The sequence below is a fragment of the Eptatretus burgeri genome, chromosome 10, assembly GCF_056783735.1.
Source record: "Eptatretus burgeri isolate ZD-2024b chromosome 10, Ebu_testis_v1, whole genome shotgun sequence".
Taxonomy (NCBI): Eukaryota; Metazoa; Chordata; class Myxini; order Myxiniformes; family Myxinidae; genus Eptatretus; species Eptatretus burgeri.
In genome coordinates this window covers 69,785,710-69,799,394 of record NC_140970.1, presented here as the reverse complement: position 1 = coordinate 69,799,394, position 13,685 = coordinate 69,785,710, and the positions used below count along the sequence as shown (strand labels likewise).

Sequence of the window (13,685 nt, the reverse complement as noted above, 5' to 3'; positions counted from 1 at the left end):
GTAAATCTTCAACCCTTTTTGCTAAATTTAACTTTTTTTCTCAGAAACCACTTGTCTCATTGACACAATTTTCAGTGTAGGAGCAACCCCTCTGCCCAATGGAGAATATTTTAATGATAATTGCCATCATAGGTCACATGGTATGGCAGCCATCTTGGATTAAATAAAAAAAAATTAAACATTATATCTCTGAAACCACTGATCGCAAAAATTTGAAACTTGGCACATCTCATTCTACTTCCAGTGCGGAATAAGGATGATGTCATCAGATTGCAAGAATGACGTCATGGCGAATAGACCAGCCAGAAATGTTTTACTCGAAATCCTTGTTTACCATTGAGATTTAGTGGGAACGTCCAGGCCGTACGATCTTTACCAATTGACCTTTTGTCATAAAATCTCCAACAAGCCTTTATTATGAGATTGTGGAGAACACAAGATAATAAAATGTGCAATTTTTTTGAAACTTTCCTTTCGCAAAGTTTAGTTCGAGTACAAAGCAGACATGGACAGACTTTGCATGTTGAGATGCTTTCTAGTTTTTCAATCAATTAGAAGGACATTAGATGCCACCACATTTTCAAAGGTTGCATCTTCATACCCACATCAACTTGCCCTGCAAGTTACCACACTGTGCATCGACATCATAATGTCGACAAGACAATGCAGGGTATGCAGATTCTACCCTTGCCTTCTTAAAAGTCATTAATGAGTCAGCTGAGTTTTTTTTAACCAACAATCTCATAGTGCAATGGTAATTCTCCTGAGACAAGTTCAATTTTAAGCATAGATAGAATCCAAATCAACTACACCAATTTCATTCAAGTGTTTCCATCATTTGGCCATCACTGTAGCCAAGTAGCTCAGCCTCACTAAAGTACATTCGATTAAGTGTTTAAACTGAGACCACTCCGAAATTAGGTGTAAAGCATTTATAATTGGTTGATCTTTCTCGCCGTATTAAACGATATTGGCCACTGAGAGGAGACAAAACAGCATTTACACACAACTGAGAGATTGAGGTTTGGGATGCGGCACATAAGGTACAACCTCAATAAATGTAATGCAAAATAGACAGCAACAACTGTCATTTGCTATCTTCTCATTCATGAAGTGGGATTTCAGGAAGAAAAAAAATCCTGGTGTTGGCTTAGTGGTTAGGGTAACCGGCTTGGGATCTTCGGGTCCTGAGTTCGAGCCCTGTTGGCCACTGCATTAACACCAGGTGGGGTTGACTCAGCCTGTCATCCTTCCGAGGTCGGTGAAATGAGCACCAGTATACTGGTAGAGGGGCACAGCAACAGCAGCATAGTCGTGCCCCAAAGTGATAACTACGCAGCAGCTAAGCTGCCATACGCAAGAAGAAGAAGAAGAAGAAGTAGAAGAAGAAGAAGGAAAAAAAAAAAAGAAGAAAAAGCATACATGATTTTCTGATTCTAATACACCATATTCTGTTATAGAATGTCAGTGGTACCGAAGCAGTTTCTTGGCAAGAGTTATATTGGGTGGTTTGTCATTGCCCGACTTCCCATTAGTAGTTCGAGCAGGAATTTGTACGCCTACTCTTCGCGAAGAACATCTGTCCACATGGGATCTTCAACATCCACCAAATAATGCCGGCAGACGGGACGCCTAGTTTAACGTTCATCTGAAGGACGACACACACATTGATGAATCACCCTGCCTGTGAAACACCGGGACGACAGTTTATAGCTGGGTCAGGATTCAAACCCGGGATGGAAAGCTTCGAGGGAGTTTGCATACCTCGAGGCCACCCTGCCAGCTCGCATACATGATTAGCAAGAAAAATAAATAAAACGAAACATTTGATAGTCAGAAAATGCTTTTCTTACTCATGATATACATAGATTTTGGAAAAAAAATATTTTTTTAAAGAACTGTTGATGTCTCTTGGTCTATTGCAAGTATTTCATTTGTATAGCTTTTTGAATGCCCAAAGTACATTAAATGATACTATGCTTTCTTAAAATGAAATAAATAAAGGCACAATTGTGAGTTGATGTGGATAAAGGATAGGTTGGTCAATTGGTGGATAGGTGGATGGTGGTAGAAATGTTAACATGGTTGCTTTAACCCACTTTGTGTTGGAAGGCTTAAGTCCACCTGTCAAGCCTCTTTCCACCTGTCTCACCTGTCAGTCCTATATTTATCTGTGACTTCTCTCCAACTGCCCTGCTTTGCTGTGGCACAGATGGTACTGAAGTTTGATTGAAAACGAAGGGGGACAAGGGGTGGAAGTACAAGCTATAGTTAGACTGATGGAATTGTTTAACAGCAAAATAAACACAAGTCGGTATTAATTTGGATGTAGTCAAGTGGACAATCAAGGCTTCAATGAAATCAATAATTAATGCTAAGAAGAAATGAATGATTATTGTTGCGTATTGGACTGGGAAGCAATCTTGAATTTGGCTTGATAATTGCATCGTTCACTGATGGAGGGCTGTGCCGCGGATGCAATGCCATGGCACTTTCTGGCATGAATAAGTAATTTGTTCAGTGGGCCGGTGATAACTCGCTTACTCTGCTTCGCGAAAGACACAGATCGGGTCAAGTATGAGAGCATGCGCTGGAGCAGCGCATCGCTGCATCCACTTTCCGCCAGTACTCCAGGGGCCTCCATCTCACCATCCCCCAAGCAGATGCCTGGCCCATCCCCATCTCCTTGAGATGCTGATCAACCTGCTGCAACCACAAGGCACGTGGTCGGCCCATCGGCCTCCTCCACTCACAAGGCTACCTCGCTGAGAGAATCTGGTGAGCAGGATCAGCATCAGGAAAACGAGCCACATGATCATACAGCTGCAGCTGACGCTCACATACTATGCAGGTAACAAATCTTATTTGAGTCTCTCTCAGGAACCGCTCGTTGGGCACAAAGTCTGATCAGCGATAGCCAAGGATTCTCCGAAGAGACCTGGTACCAAAGGAATCAAGTCTCTGTCTCAGATCTCTGGTCAGAGTCCAAGTCTCACATCCATAGAGCAAGACTGGAAGCACCAAGGACCTGAAGACCCGGACTTTCGTCCGCCCGCACAGATGATCATCCTCTCTCAGAGATAGGACATACCAGGCACCCACCCGAAGGAACCGCCTCAGGTTAACCCAAAGAGACTGCAGTCTGGTGGGCGACACCTCAGTACCACTTTGACATACACTACCACAATCTGACCCAGGAAGATTTACCCCATGGTTTTCCTCCCATAATCAAAGAGTGGGGTCCGGAAGGATTTGCCCCAAACCCTCATCCGGCAAGCTTCCTTGCAGAGGGGCAGCTGCACAGGAGGTACTCCCACGGAGTAGGTTTTCAATGTTCTTGACGATTTTCTTGTGTTTTATGGAGTGAAGGGTTTTACGGTGGCTGGAGTGCAAATCCTGACACCAACCTAACAAGGACAAATGTGTCCAAGAGCCACGTCCTAAAGGTTTTGTCTTCACCAGAAGAGAACAAGAAGAGGAAGAAGAAGAAGAAGAAGAAGAAGAAGAAAAAAAAAAAAAAAACACAACAACAACAACAACTTCCGATATTTCGTCATGTGCCTCGATTGAGCCAATAGCGACACCCGTCATGGACGATTGTCGTTCATTACGAGAAAATAGTGTATTTACGAAATTACAACACATTAAATGGAATAATCTTTAAATAGTAACGTGAACTTTTTGAAACTTTAAAGCAAATGTTCGAATATATATAAAAGTTCATGATAAACGCTCTCAAAAGGAACCCTCAACGCGAGGATGGGTTCAGGTGTTTAGTATTTAAGGAGATCCGGATCCTGTATATAAAAGAGCCGAGTCCTAGAGGTTTTGGAAGAAGAAAGAAGAAAGAAGAAAGAAGAAAGAAGAAAGAAGAAAGAAGAAGAAGGAAGAAGACCGAGCTCTCTTAGAGCCACGTTCCCTACGCGGCTAAAAAAAGGTAACCCAACTGCAGGAGGATGTCCGCAGACACGGTTGGGCACTCGATATGGATGGCCGTTGGCTCACAAGGAGCTCCTTTGCCTTTAATCCTGCTGGGTGTCCATATTCACACACCCTCCTCACCAGGAAACCTGGTGGGGGAGACGGTATAGTTGCCAACAACCCAACCATGAAACAGATTAGTACAGTTTTACATGGTCCCTGGAGCAAGTCACAGATCAAATATGGCTTGACCTGACAAGATCCAATATCACTAAAGTCAAGAAGAACAAAGTCAAGATCAAATGTCATTAAAGATTTAATTTTAGGGTGGTGATGTCAACAGTGTCCCCAAACTACAACCAGTTAGCTAACATGTTGAGACAATGATGGTGCTTCACCTGTTATGTATTTTTTGAATGACAGGATTTGTCAAAAAGGCTTTTGAAAAGTACTTTCTGGTTTTGTTTTTAGGCTGAAATTTTCATTTCTCATGACACCGGTGACTTTTTTTCTCCCATAATTTATCAATTTTATTATCATTAAACCGATCTAAATAATCTATTAATGCACAGCATAACATTTACCTCAAAAATAAAAGCTTTCCCCTGATGTTTAACTTGAGAGGACCATTACAAAACTAGGGGGTGAGGTTAGATTAGTGGAGAAAGCAAGTGGAATAAAAACTGTTTAATGAACACAAATACAACAACTAGAAAGGCACTTGGTCGAGTGCATACCTCCACCACGTAATGACTGATCCACAAGAACATATCGGGCCCAATACATTTTTGAAATATCATGCTACATATCGTCTGTGGTGAATTAACGTGAATCGAGGGACATGACGCGGGATCACATGTTGTGCGTCTCGCGTATAAGGGGATGTCTCTGCGGCACGAGTGATTGTCCCCGGGGCATTGCTATTGACATCGGCTGTCCACTTGATGCTCGTTAACTGAAGGTGCTCATTGACTGGTGAGAATGGAGATTATATCGAACTCCGTGCTTACGCGGATTTAGTCTGCAATGGTTAACTGCACATGTATACGTTTCTGCTTATGTACTCCTAGCTGAACCTGTATTTTCTGGTGTGCCCACAGAAGCGGCTCCAATCAAATGGAATAAAGCCTAAACTCTGAAGGTTCATCTCTCGCTCTCATTTCAATTTATTCCATTTGATTTTCTCGGCTCTCTCAACCAAAGATGGACAAGATCTACAAACCAGAGAGGTTCGACGCAGACCCAAACACGACTGACGCAGAAATGAAATGGTCACATTGGTTCTGTTCCTTCTCACACTATCTGACCATCATCGCGGAGGGAGCTGACAAATTTGCCGCTCTCGTGAATCATGTCTCGCCCGGCGTGTACAGGCTCTTCTCGGGGTGCGACACTTACGAAGCAGCGATTGACGTGCTGCAGGCGCTCTACGTGAAGCCCAAGAACGAGGTATACATACGACATCTTCTCAACACACGCAAGCAAGCAGCCGGGGAGATAATCGATCAGTTCCTGCAAGCTCTGAATCAGCTGGGAAAAGACTGCAGCTTCCGGGCGGTAAGCGCCGAGGAACACCGAAAGGAAGCCACACGGGAGGAATTCATCCAAGGACTCAGATCAGCCCACATACGGCAACGCTTACTAGAGAAAGCGCAACCCACTCTTGACAAGGTAGTCGATCAGGCTCGAGCGATGGATACGGCTCAGCAGCAATCTGAGTCATTTGGGACACCGATGCTGCTCATGAACGCTGCTACGATGGGAACCCAAGGAACCCCACTGGCACAGACACAGCCAGACATGAGGGATGGAGAAACACCCGAGGAGCCGGATACCCAGACCTCGTCAAACTCCTCAGCAACTGCTCCGGTCGGTAAATGCTTCTTTTGTGGGTACAAAAGGCATCCTCGTCAAAAATGTCCCGCCAGAGATGCCACATGTATGAATTGCGACAAGAAAGGGCATTATGCCAGGGTATGTAAATCTACTCTAAGGAGGAATAAACCCACTTCTGCGGCTCTCTACTCGCAAAATAAATTGACTGCAGCCTCCCCGGGGAATCTATCCAAGGCTATCATCAACGTGCGAATTAACGGGCATATGGCTGAGGCACTGATTGATACCGGTAGCTCTGAAAGTTTCGTCAACAGCTCGCTAGTGAAGGGCAGGAAATGGGTAATCCACCCGACTGACAATACGGTATGCATGGCCGCCACCTCACTACAATCCCGCGTACGAGGGTACTGCAATGTTGAATTGGACGTAAAAGGGTACACGCATCGGGATGTAAAGGTGCTGGTGCTTCGTGATTTGTGCGCAGACGTAATTCTGGGTCATAATGTCCTCAAGCAGCACACGAGCGTCGAAATACCCTTTGGAGGAAGCAAGCCTCGTCTAATTTTAAATGCGCTGACCACCGCGGAGGTGACGTCCCCCCAGCTGTTCGCTAACTTGTCGCCGGTCTGCAAACCGATAGCGATCAAATCGCGGCGATATACCACTGCTGACATGAATTTCATCACTTCGGAAACCAAGCGATTACTGGAGGAGGGAATTATAGAACCGAGCGATTCGCCATGGCGCGCACAGGTGTTAGTAACCAGCAGTCAGAACCATAAGAAACGGATGGTTATCGATTATTCCCAAACGGTCAATCGCTTCACCCAACTCGACGCCTACCCCCTGCCGCGCATAGATGAGATGGTCGAACGCGTGGCCAATTATAAGGTATTCAGTACCATCGACTTGCGAAGCGCCTATCATCAAATTCCCATCCGAGAGGAAGACAAACCGTACACTGCATTCCAGGCAGGGCGGCGCCTCTACCAGTTCAGAAGGATACCATTCGGTGTCACGAATGGAGTAGCTTGCTTCCAACGGGTTATGGACGACATCATCTCAGATGAAAACCTCGAAGACACTTTTGTTTACGTGGATAATGTCACAGTGTGCGGTAGGGATCAGAGGGAACATGATAGGAATCTGGACAGATTCTTGAGCATTGCTGGAAAATATAATCTGACTCTCAACTACGAGAAATGCGTATTCTCGGCAAGGTCAATTGACCTTCTCGGCTACACAATAGCCGACGGCACAATTAAGCCTGATCCTGAGCGATTGCGCCCGCTCCGTGAGCTTCCACCACCTCAGGACTTGCAAACAATGCGCCGGGTGATCGGGATGTTCGCTTACTATGCAAGATGGATTTCGCAATACTCCGAGAAAATACATCCCCTAGTGCATTGCAAAAACTTTCCACCAGATGCCGCTGTCGTAAAAGCTTTCCACGATCTCAAGGATGATATCAGTAAGTCCGTGGTTTTATCGATCGACAGCTCGGTGCCCTTCGTGGTGGAGACCGACGCTTCAAATCACGCCATAGCTGCAACACTTAATCAGTCTGGGCGGCCGGTCGCTTTCTTCTCGAGAACTCTCTCTAGAAGCGAGCAGAGACACTCGGCAATAGAGAAGGAGGCGTACGCCATCGTCGAAGCGCTGCGTAAATGGAGACATTATTTACTGGGAAACCACTTCACGCTCGTTACGGACCAACGATCCGTGGCTTTCATGTTTGATGGGAAAAATAACGGGAAAATTAAGAATGAAAAAATTATGAGATGGCGGATAGACCTAGCCTGCTACAGGTACGACATTGTTTACCGGCCCGGGAAGGAAAACCCTGCTGCAGATACCTTCTCCCGGGTCTACAGTTCGGCAACAATCAGTCAGGCTTTGCAAGACCTCCATGTGTCTCTGTGCCACCCAGGGGTAACCAGGATGGCACATTTCGTACGCAGACAAAATCTTCCCTATTCTGTTGAAGATATTAAACAAATGAATGCTTCATGCCCTGTTTGTGCTGAACTAAAACCCAGATTCTTTGGCGCGGCATCTGGCAGACTGATCAAGGCTACTTCCCCTTCGAGAGACTAAACATCGACTTCAAAGGGCCCCTACCGACCGAAACAGACAACAGATACATATTCACCGTTGTTGATGAATATTCAAGGTTCCCTTTCGCGTTTCCGTGCTCGGATATGACCTCGGGCACTGTCGTAAAATGTCTCTCTGACCTCTTCGCTATGTTTGGGAGACCTTCGTACATACATTCAGACAGAGGGCCGTGTTTCATGTCGGCCGGGCTAAAACAATTCCTATTAGAGCACGGCATAGCAACTAGTCGAACGACGGGTTACAACCCACAGGGAAACGGGCAGGTGGAACGGTATAATGGAGTAATTTGGAAAGCCGTAACTCTGGCGCTGAAATCGAGAGGACTGGGCCCCGAGCGATGGGAGGTTACTCTTCCTGACGCTCTGAATTCCATACGCTCTTTGCTCTGCACGTCCACAAATGCCACTCCTCACGAACGTATGTTTACTCACCAACGACGTTATGTTGACAGTCAAACGGTGCCCAACTGGCTGACCCACCCCGGTACAGTGTTCATGAAACGCCCGGTACGACAAAGCAAGTATGAACCGCTGGTGGAGGGGGTCGAACTCATTGACACTAATCCAGAGTATGCTCATGTCAGGCTCCCGGATGGCAGGGAGACCACTGTGTCGGTTCGCCATCTGGCTCCCTCAGGTACTCCTCCCGCCGGTACACCACCTCCTGGCACTCCTCCTTCTGACATTTCCCCCAGGAACTCCGCCAGGCGACGGGGCTGCCGCGTTCCACCCGAGAGCGATCGAGGAGTCATCCCCGGCACAAGTCGAGGCTCACCAAGAGGATCGGGAGTCTCCCTCAAGTGAAACTGCCGTTTACTCCCGGAGAGGTCGACGAATAAGGCCCCCTCGACGACTCAATCTGTAAAGGGGATTATCGGCATTCTCGCTGCTCATGCTCCTATATGCCCATTATATCATATATCGATGCTCATTTCCATGCTCCTACAACTCAAAATAATCACTGCTTGGCATGTATGCTCCTGTAGATCTATTAGTCCGCGTTGCTTGAAATGTATACTCCTATAGTGCTAAAGCAATCATGGTGTGTAAGATGGGCCCCTAGTTACATTTTAAAGGTGGGGAGAATGTGGTGAATTAACGTGAATCGAGGGACATGACGCGGGATCACATGTTGTGCGTCTCGCGTATAAGGGGATGTCTCTGCGGCACGAGTGATTGTCCCCGGGGCATTGCTATTGACATCGGCTGTCCACTTGATGCTCGTTAACTGAAGGTGCTCATTGACTGGTGAGAATGGAGATTATATCGAACTCCGTGCTTACGCGGATTTAGTCTGCAATGGTTAACTGCACATGTATACGTTTCTGCTTATGTACTCCTAGCTGAACCTGTATTTCCTGGTGTGCCCACAGAAGCGGCTCCAATCAAATGGAATAAAGCCTAAACTCTGAAGGTTCATCTCTCGCTCTCATTTCATCGTCTTTGGCCCTATCTCTCAATGATGAAGAATCACTTTAGAAAATAAATAATTCTCGTATCCAGATCCAGATTCGGATCTTCACCAACATCAAATCAATTCATCTTTGCCAAACACCCAACGTGTTCACCAAGTTTCGTCCGAATCAATCCACAACTTTTTATTTGAGATATCGTGCTATATAAATCGGTTTAGCCCCATCTCTCAATGGTGAAGAATGACTGAAAAAATTATCAGACCCGGATCCGGATCTGGATCTTCACCAAAATTGAATCAATTCTTCATTGTCATACACCACCACCAAATTTCATCTGAATCCGTCCACAACTTTTGAGATATCCTGCACACAAACAAAGAAACAAATAGAAAGGGTGAAAACATCAATATGAAGAGAATACCAAGTTACAAACATGAACTGGAAGATAGGATTTGACGCCAATGCTTCAAATGATATGCCTACACCGCATTCGATGTCAACCCACTGTGACGTTTGAACTCAATTAAAGGTCACATGAAAAACTAGAATTGCATTCGGTAGAGCGCATACATCCACCAGGCTGGACAGTTTCCATTTTGTAACTCACTGACAGGCCGGATCTGGATTCGGACCTCAACCAAAATCAAATCGGCTTGTTATTGTCATATAATCAACTCATCCACCTAGTTTTGTCATAACTCGTCCATAACTATTTGAAAGATCATGATATATATATATATATATATATATATATATATATATATATATATATATATATATATATATATATATATATATATATTTGTTGGCCCAATCTCTCCATGATGAAGAATCACTTTAAAAATGAAAAAAATATCATATCCAGATCCGGATCTTAACCAAACTTGAACCGAGAGAGAGAGAGAGAGAGAGAGAGAGAGAGACAGTGAGAGAGAGAGAGAGACAGTGAGAGAGACAGTGAGAGAGAGAGATTGAGAGAGAGAGAGATTGAGAGAGAGAGAGATTGAGAGAGAGAGAGAGAGATTGAGAGAGAGAGAGAGATTGAGAGAGAGAGAGAGAGAGAGAGAGAGAGAAAATGATTTTAACTCGACGTATGATCTGCAAAATGATTTTCAAAGGTCATAATGACCTTTGACCCATTGATCCAAAAATGGAATCAGTTAATCCTTGTATGGCAGTCCATACTTGCACAAAGTTTGGTTCAAATCCTTTGTGTGGTTAACAAGTTATTGTGGTGGCCAAGGGTTTTCAATTAAAGGTCAAATGACCATAGACCTTTGAACGCAAAATCTAATCACAATCTATGCATCATAGTACATACTTGTACCAAGTTTGGTTAAAATCCCTTCAGCGGTTCACAAGTTCAGTTGCGGTAATGAAAATCTGATATGCACGGACGCACGCACGCACGGACGCACGCGCACACACACACACACACACACAACTCGAAAACATAACGCCTCAGGTTGAGGGGTCAATAACAAAAAAAAAAAAAAAAAGAGAGAATGAAGAGCGATTTATGGAAGACCATGTTCGCGAGTGGCGATAACACCATCGCCTGGTGTGCGCAGCCTGAGGAAGGGTCCCACGATCCCGGGGATCGTGTTACAAAACAACTCCTGTCAGAGACGCCAAAAACGCGCGGGACTCGAGAGGCTCTTACCGGCACAAGAAAAACGGCGCGATCCGTTCGCTCTGACGTCACCGTGCTCAGGTATATCGACGAATCACTTTCCTCCGGACATTCACTCGAATCGGCGTGTCGTTTCACGGCGACAACGTTCACCTTCACTAAACACTCACCACGATGAACGGCTCGAGATCAGCGGCTCCGAACTCTCTGCCGAGGCAGTTTCCGTTTGCTAAACTTAGCGCTGGAAGAGCGCACGCAGTTTAAAAAGGGGCGGGGCGTTACGGTTATTCTTTTTCTTCTTCTTCTTCTTCTTCATCTCAAAGCGTATTCCTCTGGTTCGGATTTAATATTCCTTGTACGGAATGGATTTATTTGGCGTTTCATTCGTCGTTATCTCTGCCGACGCCATGAGCTTTTAACCTTGGTTTGATTTTCTTGACAATAACTCAGCAAGAATGCAACTGGAAATCGAAAGAAAGAAAGGAGCTAAAAATAGAAGTAGAAGAAGTAGGGATGTCAGCCAAACTCGAAGATACTTTGATATACACCCTCATCGTTCCATGGGCTTAACGTTCCAAATACAAGACTTCCCGGTCCATCTCAACGACGCGAACCACGTGCGTGTTCAGTTACTAAGTTCCTTGTTGAGCGCTCGCAAGCGGCTTAAGCACTCCATTGGAGACCGTTAAGGAACGGCTGGCTTGGCAAGCGCTACAAGTTGCTGCTTGCTAACTGAACCGATGTTTTCAGCATCATGACTCGGACTGCTGGCTTCACGCATTCGGGGTAGCCATTTGATTTGTCCGAACTCTCCAAATCGCTCCGACACCTGTTCAGAGATTCAAGGTCACGTGGCCTCTTTTCACACAGTCTCCGCCAGCTTTCTGCAAACTCACGTGACACGAGCGGACACCTCGACCAATACCTGGGGAGTTCAAAAGTTCTGCGAAAGACACAACGAAACACAAACTTTTTACTCTCAATATGAAGGTACATGTAGCCAACCTATTGTCAGCAAGAGAAATGTTTTCTCATCGTCTCCCTGAAAACCACTCCCCCACCCACAAGAAAGGATTGTTCAATTGGCTGGGGCTATCCATCTATTTATTACGTACCCCTGTGGAAGTGCTCCCGAATTTAATCCCGGTTTTGCAGTGGGGGCACAGCCGGGGAACGTTTCACGGCCAGTCTTTCACGATGTGGTTGGCCAGGCCTGACGTTCGACTGAAGGTGGTTGGAACTTGTGATTCTTTCAGGGTGTTCTCGAACAATTCGCCAACTCTTCACGAAAGACACCGTGGGATCTTTAAAGTCCACCAGCTATAAATATCATGAGCAGACAAAATACCCAGATGAACAATGTCTGTCTATCCGAGGGAAGGAGTCCTTTGTGACGGCTGCTTGGAAGCACCAAGGTGATATTGTGGTGGGCCGGGGTCTGGCGGCGATAAAACGACCACCAGGGGGAGCAGTAGGGTCGTCTCCACCGAACACCGGAACTTAGGCCGTGACTCTCGGATAAGTCCGAAAGGTCATGGGTCCCTTAGCGGACCGTGGTCTCCAATATTTCGACGGTGAGGGGTAGGGTTAATTGCCTAACTTCAATATACCAAAGTACCCACGTCGTCAAATTACCGGGGAGGTCACACTCTCGACGGACTCTGTCGAACCGGGTGGCTGTAGCAACCTTGGTCCGGTATAACCGAGCGCAGTTACCAGAGTCCGTCGTTCCAAACGACAAGTTATGGCGCACGGCCTCCCTAATTCTCAATACGCACCATGCTGGGTCAATAAAAGAAAGTGACAGACAACGAGCTGGTACATTGAACAATTGGGGTTTATTTATAATGGGGCAGGGGAGCACGAAAAGAGCAGAGTTAAACCCGATATGAGAAATGCAATTTACAAGGAACACAGGCACTTAACATTTTCTACTTACAGACAGGGCCCACGGACACACAGACACACACACACACACAGACACACACACACACCCAAAAGAAATGGACCCCGTGGGTCTTTATTCGGCCCCTCAGCCCAGAGGAAAGGCATAGGGGAACAGAGCCTGGCCGGGTACCTTCCTGCCTCATGCGGTCACACCGGACTTCAATCACCCACTCGAACCCACGTTCTGAAATCCATGGGCCCACACCCCTGGCTGCTCGGCCTCCACCACCACGATGAGCCACCGCGAAGGACCGCAGCCAACGTTCGCAGACCAAGCCACGGCGAGGAGCCACCGCAAAGGACCGCAGACCAAACCACCACGAGGAGCCACCGCAAATGAATAGGCCACGATCACTCCAGTACACTGGTCCCGACAACCACTCCACTCTTCTGGCCAGGTCCGAGGGATTTCTTCCCCTCTCAGTCGCCTCCTGATTGGACGAGAGGTTGTCGGGCGACCAGTGGCCTCCCCTCATTGGTTGGGACGAACACTCCATCTGGCTAAGGCGGAGCCGGCCCTGAGGTGATGAGCTTCCTGATTGGACGAGGGGTGGAGCCGGCCCTGAGGCGATGAGCTTCCTGATTGGACGAGGGGTGGAGCCGGCCCTGAGGCGATGAGCTTCCTGATTGGACGAGGGGTGGAGCCGGCCCTGAGGCGATGAGCTTCCTGATTGGACGAGGGGTGGAGCCGGCCCTGAGGCGATGAGCGAAGAACGAAGATTTGTTGGCGATGTAAAAAAAAAACCTGACTATAAAAGAAACCCGCAGCGCACACATGTAATTCCCGTTAGACCTTGGGATGGGGCCCTAACCATA

At 46.6% G+C, this 13,685-nt stretch overlaps 1 protein-coding gene across 7 annotated transcripts in view; it reads right to left on the bottom strand.

The window, feature by feature from the left end:
• Positions 1–11,226, bottom strand: part of KLHL30 (kelch like family member 30) — a 56,907-nt gene extending 45,681 nt beyond the window's left edge. For 2 of the 7 annotated variants that reach the window (XM_085898866.1, XM_085898865.1), the window contains exon 1: positions 10,953–11,222. The gene's annotated coding sequence lies outside the window, so the exon portion shown is untranslated. Of the gene's footprint in view, positions 1–3,947; positions 4,058–9,551; positions 9,653–10,952 lie in introns of those variants that run through there. The other 5 variants (XM_085898862.1, XM_085898863.1, XM_085898864.1 and 2 more) reach the window with 5 other exon arrangements.
• Positions 11,227–13,685: the final 2,459 nt, after the last annotated feature.